A 17,528-nucleotide genomic window follows, 5' to 3' on the forward strand; every position below is an offset into this window, starting at 1 on the left:
TCCATACGTTTCCCGGTTCCCTAAATAAAAATTTAAACCCCCCCACACTCTTTAATCCCCACCCAAGACTTACCAAAACTCCCTGGTGGTCCAGCGGGGAGTCAGGAAGCCATCCATGCACTCCTTTGCGATTTCCTCACGGCGCCGATAGCCTGTGTCACAGGGGCTGCCCCTGCCATTGGTCAGCCCCTGTCACATGGTCATGGCGCCATCTTGTGCTTCTACCACGTGACAGGTAGGTCATGTGGCAGGAGGTCGCTCCGGGACCCCCGCTGGACCGAACCGGAACTTTTGGCCAGCTTGGGGGGGCCTCCTGACCCCCCCAAGCTGGCCAAAAGTTCCGGTTGGGTCCAACGGGGGTCCGGGAGCGGAGGCGCGGAGGAGCACGTGACGTCGGCGTGACGTCACGTGCTCCCGACGTCACGCCGACGTCACGTGCTTGGGGGGTCAGGAGGCCCCCCCAAGCTGGCCAAAAGTTCCGGTTGGGTCCAGCAGGGGTCCCGGAGCGACCTCCTGCCACATGACCTACCTGTCACGTGGTAGAAGCACAAGATGGCGCCGTGACGTCGGTGTCACGTGCTCCTCCGCGCCTCCGCTCCCGGACCCCCGTTGGACCCAACCGGAACTTTTGGCCAGCTTGGGGGGGTCAGGAGGCCCCCCCAAGCTGGCCAAAAGTTCTGGTTCGGTCCAGCGGGGGTCCCGGAGCGACCTCCTGCCACATGACCTACCTGTCACGTGGTAGAAGCACAAGATGGCGCCGTGACCATGTGACAGGGGCTGACCAATGGCACAGGCAGCCCCTGTGACACAGGCTATCGGCGCCTTGAGGAAATCGCAAAGGAATGCAGGGATGGTTTCCTGACTCCCCGCTGGACCACCAGGGAGTTTTGGTAAGTCTTGGGGGGGGTCAGGAGGGTGGGGGGTTTAAGTGTTTATTTAGGTTCAACGTATTCAACATAGCTATGTTGAATAAGTTGGAAGTCGCGATGCGTTGCACATCAAACCTTTTTTTTCTCTTTTAAAAATATAAGTTGCGTTTTACATATGCGTTCAAAACGAATGCACACCCCTAGTGAGTATGCAAAAGTGCCCCCAGGCCAATGAGGCTGTGCCTGGATGTGCACTAAAACTGGGACCACTGTATGTGTGCACACACCAAGCTTGTAACTACAAAAGAGGCCCACTGGGGATTTGGCTTCAGAGAGCACTGCTGTCCCAATAATATATATGTGAGTCTGAAAAACTGCCCAGTGTCCACTGATGCCCAGTGAGTGCACTGTTTGTCTTCTTGGGTTAAAAGAGCACAAAAATACAGCCTGAGTTCAATAAAAAAAAAAACAACCTGTAGTTAAATAAATAGGATAGCTTGCTTGGCACAGCAGTAAAAATGAAGAAAAATATTTTTCAATGGAAAATTCTATCAAAGTAGCTAGCAATTTAATATATCTCCCACCCACTTCACCCAAATCCTTCTTGCAACCTACCCCAAGGGGTAAAATAAGCAGAACAATGCCATTGCTAGCAGCTTCTCTCAGTGGCACAGAGTGAGAGACCGTCTCAGATCAATAAAAAAATTTGCAGTCAAAAAAAGCATGGCTAGCTGGCGCAGCACTGCTGCCATATTGAACAAATATCTTTTTCAATGGAAAATTCTATCAAAGTAGCCAGCAATTGAATACAGATTTGAGACACTCAGACTAGCTCTGAGTGCAGCCACCTCTCTGGACCACCTCCCCAGACCATCCCTGCCAAGAAAGTGTGTGGTACACCGCATGCTTAAGGTATAAAATGCTTAGCTCTAATAGGTTGCATTCTGGTCTCCTTGCCAACCTGTCTGACCCACTCTGTGCGAGCCAAAAGAATGAAACTAATATGATATGTTATATTCAGGGGGGATCGCGATGCGTTTCACGAACCCACGAATACAACAAATAGGGACGTATACATTGCGGATTGCCAGTGCTTTTCAAACGAATGCACATCCCTATAGTAATAGGCGTCAAAGATGAAGGAACTGATCAGTATGGATTGTGTCTCATAATTCTCAGGGATGACAACTTCTACAACTTCTATTTTTTTGTTTCATGTAAACTTATGTATACATGACATATGTCCACAGGAAGGAAAAGTTTCAGACAGTTGAGAAGTGCCCATATGCAGGTTATAAATTACATGCAAATATAGCTGCAACATTTGTGTGCTTGTATAAAAAAGCACTAATTCATTTTGTACTTATCCGGATAAGTTACAATTTATCTGGCTAAATTGCAGTATTTATCCAGATAATTCTTAAAAGTGTTATTTATCTGGCTAAGGGCCTGATTCATCAAGGCTTTTCTCCCATTCTTTGTCTATGGGAATAAAGCTTAGTAAATCAGGTCCTAAGTCAGCTAGCCAGATAATTCTTAACAACACTACTTATTTGGATAAGTTGGAACTTGTCTGGATAAGTGCCACTACTTAGCCAGGTAAATTGAAATGTATCTGGATGAGTGCCGCTTTCAAGATTTATCCAGCTAAATGGTATCAAAGTCCCTACTTAGCCAAATAAATTGGAATTTTTCTGGATAAGTAGACCATAACTGCAATACATGCATATTTTACATCTAACTAAAAATATATGCATGAAGATTTTACCTGCATAATTTACATGCATTTATCCCCTGAAAATTGGGGTTTACATGTGTAAATCAGATTTCTAAAATGCTTGTGGCAATTAAATTACTAGTATTACCAATGTTTAGCAGTTCACCCATTCATCTCCAATTCATTGAGACCCTCCTAGCTCTTCAGCCTCAACTCCCTCCATTTCACCCAGATCCTCTGCCCAGACAGTATTTCACTTTTAAGATGTTGGGATCACTTAATCCAAATATAGAACAGGTGTAAATATATACAAGTAAGCTGCCAAATCTACATATGGAAATTGCTTATAAAATATCAACTTATATGCATAAATGTTGGCTCCACACCAGAACACCCTTGGACTGCCCCTTTTTTACATATGCAAATTAACTCATAGACCCTTACTTACACTTGTATTTTAAGGTTTATAAAATAGCATTTACATGAGTAAATGCTATTTTCATGCATATTTGCTGATTTATATTGGGCACAACTTTTGAAAATTCACCTTGTAAATTTATCCACAATCAGGTGGGAAATTTTATAAAAGGCAAATTTTGCAGGTTTAGCATTGTTTTATCCACAGAAGTCCCTTTAAATATTATCCTTACCTACATTTAAAATATTGTACTGTGTTCCCAAGAAAGGCATGGTGGCAACTGAGTAGAGAAGCAGTTACAACCATGAACAAACACACATGCTGTTATGTTTGGCGGCCCATGAGACTGCCTTGCGAGTCACTGTATTGACTCTAGTCACTATCCCACACTGCCGGGGGTCTCCTGTCAAGGCAAGATAATGCCATTGCTGCACGCCACCGAATGTTGCTGACACTATCATTCCTTAAGAGTATGCGTGCACATGTGCGCACATAATATAGGCCCTGCAGCAGGAAAATCAGAGTGGTAACTCCTGATGATATCATCCCATTCAGGCAAATTAAGCAAAGGCACCTCAGCATTGCCTTGCCTTAGGAACAGATCTCCTGCCTAGAACAGTGCATTTACTCCTGCGTATCTGATTGCTCCTGAATTCCTAGTTCCTTGTTCTTGTGTTCCTGTCTTCCAGTCTTGACTTGCCTAGCTTACCTCTTACAGCCTTGCCTTGATGAACTTGCCTTGTCCAGCCTTCCCAGTCTGTTTTATCTAGTCTTGCCTTATCTAGTCTGTCTTGTCCAGCCTTGCTCTGCCTGTCTCATCCAATATCTCTGTGTATCTTTGTCCATCCTTGGCCTGACTTCCTGATACTGTCCTCTTGCTTTGAACTTGACCATGTTTGCCTGCTGTGTTCACCAGCTGTCAGCATAGGTTCACCTATGAAACTGTGTCAACTATGCCAAAGCATAAAGAGCTCACACCCATGTCAGTCATCATACATGCACTTCCTCATTTACTCAAGCTCCCTTCCTCTCACTTGCATTCTCCCTCACTCACATATAAATGCTCTCTCACACATACTGATAATAACCTGGATTAAAAAGTTAAATAATGAAATTAATGGAAAAGTTTTTCACAAGAGAAAAGAATATATTTTGCCTTTATGATCAGGCAAAACAGACCTTGGACAGAAGCAGTGTGTAGAGAACTCCATTTCAAGGCCTAGTATACCAGATAAAGATACTTTGACATCATTAGTTTAGGTAAAGGTTGAGTAATTCTCCACTCCAAATAAGGGAGCCATCCCAAAAACAAAAGAGGAAAAAAAAAAGAAAAAAAATGCTGTCAGCCACATATGTATATAATATATCTTGTATTAGGGAAGGATATGCGAGAGAGCAGAACAGGCTCAGTAGTACTTTGCTGTTAGATGCACTACGCTGCTTCTAAGAAAGATTCATTATATTTTCATTTCTTGAATTTTACTAATAAAGATTATTCATTAAGACAAGAGGTTGTGAGTTATTACAGAGGGGCCAGACTTCTGCCCCAGAGCATAGACTCCGGAATTGAACTCTCTGTGTGCATGAAGAACACAGATAATAATCCTTTGAACTCCTGGAATATGGCAGCCCTCCGGTAAATGAACATAATTGGTGACCCCGATGTGATTACTCGCCATGGAGGATCTCGAGCTGGCCCTGGATAAGGATCCCTTCCAGCTGACAGTGGAAGACGTCTGTGACATCTCCTCCATGATCAGCAGGGATCTGCTGAAGATTGGAGGCGACTCGCAGGGGCAGGCCAGCAGAATCTCCGAGCTGCAGTTTAAAATCATCCACATCCTGGAACTGCTGGAAGCCCTGGTGAACCAGTGCAGCCAGAGCAAGGAGGAGGAGCTGAGACTGGAAAGAGACAATCTGAAGATGAAGCTGGAGCGACTGTTGGAGGACGTGGTGAGAGGTAATAAGGGGCAGCCAAACCTTGTAATAGATATAGATATGGTTTCAGTTCTGGCACAGGCAGAAACGCTTACACCGGCAGCAGAAAAGCAGATTAGGAATTCTGACAATGTATGCCAGTCTCCAGATGCTCAGCAGGAGACTTTAGCTTCAGCTTCCCCAGTTCCCACTGCAGCTCCCGATGCTCTCCATCCCTTTCCCCCTCTAACCTACACTACTGCATTTCCCGCTGTACAGATACAGACACATCACAGATGAAAGCTAGTAACCCATCTTTAAAGGCAGCTGGATATACTCCTAATTTAACTTCAGAGCACCAACTCCCAACCCCCACTATCCCCCTGCAGAATCAGCCTACAGGGAACTCCGCTTGGGTTGGCTATCAGCATAATGACCTAGCCTCTTTAAAACCTTTAGACAAGTGTTTAAGAACAATTGAGGGACAGAATGAAAAGTGTTGTGAGACAACAGCAGAGGGGGTAGATGCCCCAGTGGCACATAATACCCCACTATCACACAATACCAGGTTTAGGAAAAGGGGGGTACCTGACAATGTTCTGTCACATCTTATTACCACTATCATTGCTTTCTTTGCAGTAGTAGAACACTGCTTTGCTCTGCTGCCCTTACACAAATGTGTCATGATTCCCATGTGTATGTTATGTCAAACTGCTATTCCTAACCAGGTCACATTTCCCTGAGAGAGATACGCTTCAGGTAATGAATATTACGTGATGAGATTGAGGTAAGCGAAGACAGAGTACTCGCTATCATTTGATTATTTTTTTGTAGGTATTTTCATTTACTTTTTGCTGAATTTTTGTTTCATTACTGACTGTTACATAGTAGCTTAAAGTTGGTAATTTGTTTTTTCTAAAGCATTCTACATTTAAAGTATTATAGAAACATAGAAACATAGAAATGACGGCAGAAGAAGACCAAATGGCCCATCTAGTCTGCCCAGCAAGCTTCACACATTTTTTTCTCTCATACTTATCTTTTTCTCTTAACTCTTGGTTCTATTTCCCTTCCACCCCCACCATTAATGTAGAGAGCAGTGATGGAGCTGCATCCAAGTGAAATACCTAGCTTGATTAGTTAGGGGTAGTAGGGGTAGTAACCGCTGCAATAAGCAAGCTACACCCATGTTTATTCCCTTTACCCAGACTATGTCATACAGCCCCTATTGGTTGTTTTTCCTCTCTCCTGCCGTTGAAGCGGAGAGCCATGCTGGTTATGCATTGAAAGTGAAGTATCAGGCCCTTTTGGTTTAGGGTAGTTACCGCCGTAACAAGCCAGCTACTCCCTGCTTTGTGAGTGCGAATCCTTTTTTTTTTTTTTTTTTTTCTTCTCCCCTGCAGTTGAAGCTATTCTGGATATGCGTGAAGCCTCAGCTTTTCTTATTCCCCTGCTGTTGAAGCAGAGAGCTATGCTGGAAATGCTTGATGTATCAGCCTTTCTCCCATGCCATGAAGCAGAGAGCCATGCTGGATATGCATCGAAAGCGAAGTATCAGGCACATTTGGTTTGGGGTAGTAACCGCCGTAATAAGCCAGCTACTCCCCGCTTTGTGAGTGCGAACCCTCTTTTCTTCTCCCCTGCCGTTGAAGCAGAGAACTATGCTGTATATGCTTGGAAAGTGAAGTATTAGGCTTATTTGGTTTGGGAGTAGTAACCGCCGTAACAAGCCAGCTACTCCCCTCTTTGTGATTGCAAATCCTTTTTTCCACATTTCCTCTTGCCGTTGAAGCTTAGAGCGATGTTGGAGTCACAGTAAGCATCTGTATGTTTATTTAATAAGGGTATTGTCTCCGGGCAGTAGCCATCGTTCTGGTGAGCCACCCACTCTACATTGGCGGTCTCTTGACTTTATGGATCCACAGTGTTTATCCCATGCCCCTTTGAAGTCCCTCACAGTTCTGGTCTTCACCACTTCCTCCGGAAGGGCATTCCAGGCATCCACCACCCTCTCCGTGAAGAAATACTTCCTGACATTGGTTCTGAATCTTCCTCCCTGGAGCTTCAAATCGTGACCCCTGGTTCTGCTGATTTTCTTCCTACGGAAAAGGTTTGTCGTTGTCTTTGGATCATTAAAACCTTTCAAGTATCTGAAAGTCTGTATCATATCACCTCTGCTCCTCCTCTCCTCCAGGGTGTACATATTTAGATTCTTCAATCTCTCCTCGTACGTCATCCGATGAAGATCCTCCACCTTCCTGGTCGCCCTTCTCTGTACCGCTTCCATCTTGTCTTTGTCTTTTTGAAGATATGGTCTCCAGAACTGAACACAGTACTCCAGGTGAGGCCTCACCAAGGACCTGTACAGGGGAATAATCACTTCCCTTTTCTTACTCGATATTCCTCTCTCTATGCAGCCCAGCATTCTTCTGGCTTTTGCTATCGCCTTGTCGCATTGTTTCGCAGACTTCATATCATTAGATACTATCACCCCAAGGTCCCTCTCCTGCTCCGTGCACATCAGCCTTCCCCCCCCCCCCCCCCCCCCCCCATCGAATACATTTCATTTGGATTTCCACTCCCCATATGCATGACTTTGCATTTCTTTGAATTGAAAGTTACAAGCATTACTAAGTATCAGGCAGTTTTTTTTTCACCAGAGTTTCTCCCCTCCCCCTTACGAGAGCAAAGAGAAAGTAAAAGATTTTCTTTGGCCACTTGTCCAGCGGACTTAAAGAAAGCTTATTCAGAAGTGATACTAGTTCATTTGCCTGTATAGAGTTAACTGTGTTGGAGGTTAAGAGGTCTGAGACACTGGTTTGAAATTGTTTATACAGAGTCCTGAGATTATCACATAATAATTAGATTTCGAAAGACTATGAGTGTTTCAGAATTAAAAAGAATTCCCAGGAGAGTTAATGGTTGATTGTTTTCTGGAGTCATTATAACATGTTTGACTGGACTAGTTTAATGTTCTAGCATAGTTACTGAACCAAAACTAAATACTGTAGATTTTAGGGGAACTTATAGCGTTAAGATAAAATACAATTTGATCGCTGAAGAAGCACTTACTAGTGTTGAAGTTTAAAACTTGAAAGGACACTGGCAGTTAAATGGTTAGTAGCAGAATCTTAGCAAGAGAAGGGGGGTGAGTGAGCGGGGGGGGGGGGATGAGAATGCAGAGAAGTGTTTTCTCAAAAGAAGACAAACGGTAAAGGAAAAAAATATTCAATTCAATGAATCAATCCTTTAAGTTTAGAAACAGATTCGTGAAGAATTTAAAGATATTAAGAATAACAATAGCCTTGATTTAGCAAGAATGTTTGATTTCATTTACAGTGACAAAGCATTCACAGATTTGGTCATCACACCCGTACACCTAAAGCGACCCCTAAGCCTTTCTTGCAGAATGTTTATGTCACAATTACAAATACGCACTAACAATGATTTGCTGTTTAAAAACTAAAGCTGAGTACTAATCTATACCATGATTAGTGGTAGCATAGGGGCATAACAAAAGAGATAAGAAAATAACTTCATGACTGCTATTTGCTGAATTAATGATATTAGAATGTTTATTTCACTGTAATCATTACTTTAATTTTGTTGTATGCCAGACTTTATATTTTTCCAGGTAAATAACAGATGAAATGCTTGAAGATGAAATTTTTTCCAAGTTTCTTTTTATTTTTAAACAGATTTATTTTAAATCTGATTTTTGTTTTATTCTGGATCAATCCAAATATTTCCCAAACACTTTTTGATTTAAATTTTTAGCTCAAATATGGGTTAAGTGTTGTCTGTCTTGTGAATGAATGAAGTTATGTGTCAGTTCAGTGAAATATATGTTTTTATGTAAATGTCTGGCCACTTAAGTTGTTTGTGGTTCTGACTATTCATTGTTATCTAATAATAAAGTGGGAACATTATATAGATTAGTAATAGTAGAGTTATATACATGATGAAATCTTCTCATTGATTAATTTGAATTTGTGTTGCTCTCATATTTGGTTTTTGATCCATAAACACACACATCTCACTTAGAGGTCTATCCAGTAAAGTGCGGCCGTGTTTACCCCGCTCCTAACCCGCGTTCTACTCACTTTCCGGCCGCGTTAGCCCTTCCTGCGATCCACAACCCCCTTTAACCTACCCTTACCGCATCCTAAAATCCACGGGCAACCCCTTTCTGCATGCGGCATGTATATTGCATGCAAACGAGCGAATTAGCTATTCCCTACCATCCAGTAAGGCGATCGGTGCCATTTTGAGACTCAAAATTGCCGCCCGATACCAATACACAAAATGGCGCAACGATCGCCGTCATAGTGAGGGCAAAGGCGATCGGCGCCATTTTGAGTATTGGCATCGGACGGCGATTTTGAGTCTCAAAATGGCGCCGATCGCCGTCATAGTGAGGGCAAAGGCGATTGGCGGCCATTTTGAGTATTGGTATCAGACGGTCAGCGTGCAAAGAGGTCGCTCCCAGACCCCCGCTGGAGTTTTGGCAAGTCTTGTGGGGGTCAGGAGGCCCCCCCCAAGCTGGCCAAAAGTCCCTGTGGGTCCAATGGGGGTCCCAGAGCGACCTGCCGTCCGATGCCAGGACTCAAAATGGCACCGATAGCCTTTGCCCATACTATGTCACAGGGGCTACCGGTGCCATTGGTCAGCCCCTGTCACATGGTAGGAGCATAAGATGGCGCCAATGACCATGTGACAGGGACTGACCAATGGCACCAGTAGCCCCTGTGACAAAGGCTATCGACGCCATGATGAAACTAGTACCGAGGGTGAGAGTGAGTTCCCGGACCCCACCGCTGGACCACCAGGGAGTTTTGGTAAGTCTTGGGGGGGTCAGGAGGGTGGGGGGTTGTAGTTAATTTTAGCTGGGACAATAATTTAACTCGCCGTAATAACGTATTTAATATTGACAACTTATGGAATTCTCCATACTTTTCCATGAAACGGAATTGACTCCCCACGAATACGTATCATGTACGCAACGAAAACTTTTTCCCTGCACATCCCTAACATTTATAGGTGCACGCACAGGTTTTTTTTTACAGTTATCCTTTCTGTTAATCAGGTACTAAGGGGTCTATACAATTAAACATGCTAAAAAAAAGTGATTTAAGCCTTTGCCAAATAATTTAATGTGCATGTTAAAATAGCACTTAACAATTGATGTAAAATGATTTAGTGTGTGCACAATAAAAAAAAAATGATAGCATGGTTATGCATATGGAAATTCTAAAATCTCTTTTCTAAAAGCTGAAGTTTTTAGGCTGTTACAAAACAACCAGAGAGAATCCCAGACCGCCCCCAGACCGCCGCCCCGCCCTGGCCCACAGCCCTGCCCATGGCCCTGCCCCCTTCCCGCCCCTTTTTCGAAGCCCCAAGACAAACACGGGTCCCGGGGCTTGGGCGCGCCACCGAGCTTATGCAAAATAGGCTTGGCACATATGGGGTAGGTTTTCGGGGGTTACGCGCATATATTACGCGCGTAACCCTTTGAAAATCTACCGCAATGTGTTTAAATGTTCTCTCCGGTTCACTTTTCATAGGGGTAGAAACTTGTGAGATTTGTTAGTCCATTCGGAATTATCCCTACCATCCCCTCCCCTTTCTTTTTATAGTGGCCACAGTCTTTGTGGAAACTGCTCAGTGTGTTCCCTATCCCTATCGTTGACTTATTTTACCCACCCTACATCCAATAAAATATATTCGTTACATTTTAGTTCAAATTGTTTAACATCAGGTATAATTTACATCATTCTGTGCCCTTGCCAAAAAATATATGTGAGTAAAACTACAAGAGCTATTAAAGCTAGAATAATTGAGCACAGATCTAGCCTTCACAACTCTCGTGAAAATGCTCCTCTGGTCCCACATTGGACTGACCAATCACATAACATTTCGGATTTAAGGTTCTCTATAATTGATGTGATATCTCCTCCACATCATGGGGGGAATTTCTCAGAAATTTTAATTCGAAGGGAACAAAGGTGGATTTTTAATTTAAATAGCCTAACACCTCATGGTTTGAACAAGGAAATTGAATGGCGTTTTTTCACATAATTTTGCACAGTTCCTTTTCAGATCCTCCTCTTTTGTTTTTAACCTCTGTACTAGTTCTCTTTCATGTCCGCCAGTCTTTACTCTTCCTGATTACCTGTTGAATTTTGTGCCAAATTTTTCATGTTAAATGGATGTCTGATACATGTCACTTTTGCACTCCCGATGTTGAAAACATCACAGGTATGCCTTAATGTTATGTTCTTCTTTAAAATAAGTTGTTCCCATCTGTATTTGAGCCCACGCAGCATTTTTTGTAATTGTTTCCTCAGAATTGCTAAAAGTTTTCCTTCATCCCTCCTGACACAGCCTATGGCGAAACACGGGTCCGTGTCAGGGGACCCACTCGTACTCAAGATTGTTTATAATAACATAGTGGAGTTGTCATATAAAGTAAATATAAATGTTGACCATTGAGTTTTGCGTGGACATTAAATTTATTCTGCACATTTCCTTGGATTATTTGTTTACTGTGTGCAGTGTTGCTCCCGTTGTGGATTTTTGTTATTTATTTTAAACAATGGTGATTCAGAATATGACATCAGATTTTCAAGTTTTTGAAACTAAGGCTACTTCAAAAATAGAAGAAAGCACTAAATTTAATTTAATTTGTAATCCTGTTATAGATGTCCTATTCCTTCCCCTTGGACCCCAAAACCATCAACTTCAACTATACCAAAGTAGAAATCAGATATAAGTAGAAACATTATAGCATAATATGTCATATATATTTATGGCACTGCTTTCTAGAGTGTGAAAAAAGTATTTCCGTACTCCATTTTGTAGAAAAAGTAAACAATCTCAAACTTTACTCTGTAGGAAAAAAGCAAATAAGTACTTGTAATTAATATATATATACAAGTACACAGTATTAAAATAATATTTATATGCTTCTTTAGTTCTATACTATCTTACTCAGATATATCACCATCTGCTTATTGCTGGAAGCAGTATTTCACCCTTAGATTGAACAGATGAGTGTATTTGTGACCACTTTAGCCTTTTTCTGAAGGCTTGTAAGATTTTGATAGTTCAAGAAACCATAAAAATAATTGAGTGCATCAGAAAATGGGGAACCTATCTATCTTGTAGAACACTGTCATTTTTTTTTATCTCCTGGGATGCTTAGAAAAGACTTGAAGTGTATTACAATGGATTGATCTCAACAGTGCATTTAAACTAGAACAGATATAGTAAGAGCAGGTTCAATTCACCCAACTTCTTTTTGGTCTCTGGAGGAGGAAAACTGGAAATATTTGGGGTTTTGATTAATGGCTTCTGTCATAAAGGGAGATATTTACAAGATAATTTGAAAAAAAAAAAAAAGAAAATTTTCATGACAGCACACAGTAGAGCCACCATACTGATTCTATTAATAGCTTTCACTCTTTTTACAGACATTTCTATGAATATCTATTTACCCAGATAGGTACATATATTTTACAGAAGTGCATGGATGGGAATATATTTATTCTTGTTTGAGGCAAGAGTAATTCATGGCCAGGTCACTGTCACAGTTATGTTATGCTTTGCTATTGTATGTTGCATAATTTTTACATGCTACAATAAGTCCACAGTAATACAGGAACAATTAAATCAATAAGAAGTATCTGGATGACCAAGCCTGGATATTCTGCAGCGCCCCCCTTTAATGGGTTTCCCATCTTTACCAGCAAGAGAGATATGAGAGACTAACATTCTCAAAGAAATGCAACCAAATCCCAGAGGAGAAAAAATGTCATCCATTTTTGCATTTGATGGGGAACTCACTTTGGTTGCCTATGCTGGGCAAATTTTTGAATACTAGGGCCCTTATCTGGCTAGATTTTAGTTGGATAAATCATTATTTGGCTAAAATCTGGCTGAGAAATAAAAGCATTCTGGGGCCAGACCAAGATAAAATTAAATTAGTTGGATAGATATGCAAACTAGATAGGCCATATGGTCTTTTTCTGCCATCATGTTTCTATAATTCTGTGTAATCCAGTTAATTTAGTGGATTTTCATTTGGATCTTTATACATTAGGCAGATAACTTTAGAGCTGTTTCCTAAACTTGTTTCCTATATTAACTGTTTCCTATATTAACTTGCCATTTAAATGGATATCTTCAAAAGATAACTAGTTAAGTGGTACTGGTTTAAAAAAATAAAAACATTAAAAAGTTAAGGGCCGGATTTTAAAAAGGTTACGGGCAAAAAAAGGCCTGGTGGTGCGCGTAAAGCCCCGGGGCTTGCAAAAAAGGGCGGGGGAGGGGGGCAGGATGTGGGAGATCCGGGGCAGGCGGACCTCCCACACCCCGGGTACTGGCATCCGATGGCCAGAGTGCAGGAGGTCACTCCCGGACCCCCGCTGGACTTTTGGCAAGTCTTGTGGGGGTCAAGAGGGTCCCCTAAGACTTGCCAAAAGTCCCTGGTGGTCCAGCGGGGGTCCGGGAGGTGACCTCCTACACTCAGACCATCGGCTGCCAGTAATCAAAATGGCGCCGATAGCCTTTGCCCATACCATGTCACAGGGGCTACCGGTGCCATTGGTCAGCCCCTGTCACATGGTAGGAGCACAAGATGGCCCCAATGGCATGTGACAGGGGCTGACCAATGGCACCGGTAGCCCCTGTGACATAGTAGGTCAAAGGCTATCGGCGCCATTTTTATTTTATTTATTTATTTATTTATTTATTTAAGTTTTTTTATATACAAACATTCAAGACGATAGTCCCATCATGCTGGTTCACAAGAAACAGGAGTGCAGAATATAATAAATAAACTTAACAACTTGAACATTAGTGCAGAAAAAGCAGTTACATGTAACAAGGAAATATAGAACTTGGAATAAGAAGGAAAATGAATATAAGATAATTACATATAATAACATTGTAAGAGGTGGCATTGATAATATTGCTGGCGATGAGTGTTAATTGTTGGGAATTAAATAATGTTGGAGTTAGGAAAGGCCTGTGTGAACAGCCAGGTCTTGAGTCTTTTCTTGAAGGTTGAGATGCTGGGTTCCATTCTAAGATCTGGGGGGATGGAGTTCCATAGGGTGGGACCAGCTGTGGAGAAGGCCCGATTTTAAAACCAACACCGAGGGTGTAGGTGCAGGGGATGGCTCCCGGATCCCCCGCTGGACCACCAGAGAGTTTTGGTAAGTCTTGGGGGGGGGGGGGGGTCAAGAGGGTGGGGGTTTGTTTAAATTGGTTTCTTTAGGCGGACGAATAATTCGGCGAAGATTTGTGTATTCGTGGGGAATCGCAAAAAGTTTTGCTTCCCCACCAATACAACAAATATGGCCACATTTATTTATTTTATTTATTTGAATTTCTTATATACCGGCATTCGCGATGGGACTCGCATCATGCCGGTTTACAAATAACAGGGTGTGACAAAAGGATAAATACTTAAAAACTTAAAAACATAAAACATTAACATGTGATAGAAGAATAAAGTAGCAGTTACAATAAAACAGGGATAAAATGCAACTTGGAATGTAGAGAAGGCGAGAGAAAGATTAAAAACGAGATAAAAAAGAATAACCAAGATAAATAAACCTGCCAATTTAAAAGAGAAATCCGTTGTGGATTACCAATATGTAGGGACCGTATGCACACCCCTATGTTCTGGATGACCACTTGAAGTTATAAAATCGTGTAAGTCTGGGCAGGCGGCAGACAGCAAAGATGGAAGACAAACCAGGGGTCAAGGTGGGCAGCAGACAATGGTAATGTAAGAGAGGCCAGAGGTTGGGGCAGGCAGCAAACAGAGCAGGGTCAAGACCAAAGCCAAGGTTAAAGTCCAGAAAGTCAGATCAAGGGAACAAGGAACAATGGACAAAGCAAACAAGGATAGACCACTAGAGGAAGGCAAGGCAGAGAACAAGAAACAATTAGCAAAGAATGGATGAGGCAACAAACATTACATGGACAAGGAAGGGGCAAGGCAAGAGAAAAGCACCATGTAACAGCAACTAGGGGTGTGCATCCGTTTTCCACATATTTGTAATCCACAACTTATTTTTTGCAATCTGAAAAATACGTGGGGAGGCGAAACGCATCGCGACTCCCCACGTATTCAATAGATATCCGTTGTATTCGGCCTCCTAAATAAACATTTAAACCCCCCACCCTCCTGACCCCCCCAAGACTTACCAAAATTCCCTGGTGGTCCAGCGGGGAGTCAGGAAGCCATCCCTGCACTCATTTGTGGTTTCCTCACAGCGCCGATAGCCTGTGTCACAGGGGCTGCCGGTGCCATTGGTCAGCCCCTGTCACATGGTCACCGGCGCCATCTTGTGCTCTTACCACGTGACAGGTCATGTGGCAGGAGGTCGCTCCGGGACCCTCGCTGGACCCAACCGGAACTTTTGGCCAGCTTGGGGGGGCCTCCTGACCCCCACAAGACTTGCCAAAAGTCCAGCGGGGGTCCCGGAGCGACCTCCTTTTACGCCATCCGTCCGATCCCAATACTCAAAATGGCGCTGATCGCCGCCATTTTGAGACTCTAAATCGCCGTCCCGCCAATACTCAAAATGGCGCCGATCACCTTTGCCCTCACTATGATGGTGATCGGCGCCATTTTGAGTATTGGGATCGGACGGACGGCGTGAAAGGAGGTCGCTCCCGGACCCCCGCTGGACTTTTGGCAAGTCTTGTGGGGGTCAGGAGGCCCCCCCAAGCTGGCCAAAAGTTCCGGTTGGGTCCAACGAGGGACCCGGAGCGACCTCCTGCCACATGACCTACCTGTCACGTGGTAGGAGCACAGCGAAAAGGTAAGGGCTATTTCATGCCCAATAACTACACCTTCTAAGGTGTAATTATTGGGCATGATGCCAGCAGAGGTGTGCTAGGACAGGATCCACCCCTTATTACTGCAGGCCTGTGGTACTTTAGAAAATGAGGCCCTTAGCTCTTTGCATAGGTATAATTGCAATAAACTTCCATTTACCATAAAACACTTCCCATCACATGCAATATTTACTTCATTTTGATAAATCCAGGCCTAAATAAGTTAGACCTGCTACAGGTCTAAAGATAAGCCAAATATAATTAACCAGCTAACTAAAATTTATCTGGTTACATTCAGCAGCATATCCATGCCTCTGAATAACCCTTCTAACTTAGTCGGATAAATTATTTCCAGATAACTTAGAAAACTGTGTATCTTTGAATAGTGGAACTGGATTGTGTTTAGCGAAAAATGGTGTCCTAAGGTAGAATCTATGACTAATGGGGAAAGGGATATTAATTTATCTGTTACAGATGCAGTCAATTTCTGGAAATTTCTTTTATCTAAGGTCTATAATTCATTGAATTTGCTTAAAGAAAAAAGAGTGAAATGTCCATGTAAGCAAATTGCTTAGTTTCCAAGGAGCTTGTTAAAGAGCAGAAAGAGTTAAGAAGAATGGAATGAAAATGGAGAAAGAATTATGATTTGTACCTTGGAGGAACAGTATAAAAGTAAATTAAAGGCATACAGGAGAATTGCATAGTGAGGAAATTATATTATGTGAAATTCAGAATTGAGAAGGCCACTAAATCAGCCTCATGAGCTTTTTGTATTAGTAAAGCATTTAATGGCTAATCCTGTTACTCATGTAGATTGGTATCCTAGGAATGACACATTGACCGACTATTTTCAAAATAAAGTTTTGCAGACTCAGTCACAGTTTGGGAGTGCAGTTTAAAACCCAAGGTAAATTTTTTCAAAGGTGTTAGGGTAGTTGAGAAATGGACCTCTTTCAGTTATGACTCACTTAGGCCTAGATTTTCTAAGACACTGCGGCGTCATGAATCGTGCGGTACAGGGGGGCAGGGGGGTAAACAGGGGTGGGCCTGCGATAGCCATTTTTTGACCCAATAGCACCATCATTTTTTGACCCAATAGCACCATAGTAAAATGTGGTATTATTGGGCGCGAAATTGGAAGTGAAAAGGCTCCTTACCTTTTTGCTGTCCATGCTGTCTTCACGGCATCTGCCCCAGTGCTACCCCGACTTCTCCTGTTCCGGTCTTGATGCCACCCCTTTTTAGTGATCGCGTACGATCGCTTTGAAAAATACCCCCCTAAGTGAGACTAAATCTGTGATAGCTGAAGTGTTTACTGTGGTGTTTACTTTTATATTCTTGTCCTTTTATAAAAGTAAAAGGACTAAAGGATCATTCATATGATTTTATAAAAGTGATTGTAAATAAATCATTGCTGAAGACAGTTCACCCAGTCAAATGAAGAAAGTGTTAGTTTGACCCATACAAAAAAATGTATTTTACATCTAATCAGTTTTCTAACTACAGACCCATCTCTAATTGATAGCTTTGGACAAAACAAATGAGAAATGCATTCTCAAATAGTTAAATGATTTTGTAGATGAATTTCAAGTATCAGATGAATAACAATATTCAGCGATTGTCACAGACAATCGCTATTCATGACCAAAGTTTATGGTTACTTAGTTACAGTAAATTCTTCCCTTCCTCCACTACCCGGGACAGAGCCTTCTCCATTGCGGGTCCTACCCTCTGGAACTCCCTTCCTGCTAAA

Source organism: Rhinatrema bivittatum, chromosome 1 (genome assembly GCF_901001135.1).
Source record: "Rhinatrema bivittatum chromosome 1, aRhiBiv1.1, whole genome shotgun sequence".
NCBI classification, from domain to species: Eukaryota; Metazoa; Chordata; class Amphibia; order Gymnophiona; family Rhinatrematidae; genus Rhinatrema; species Rhinatrema bivittatum.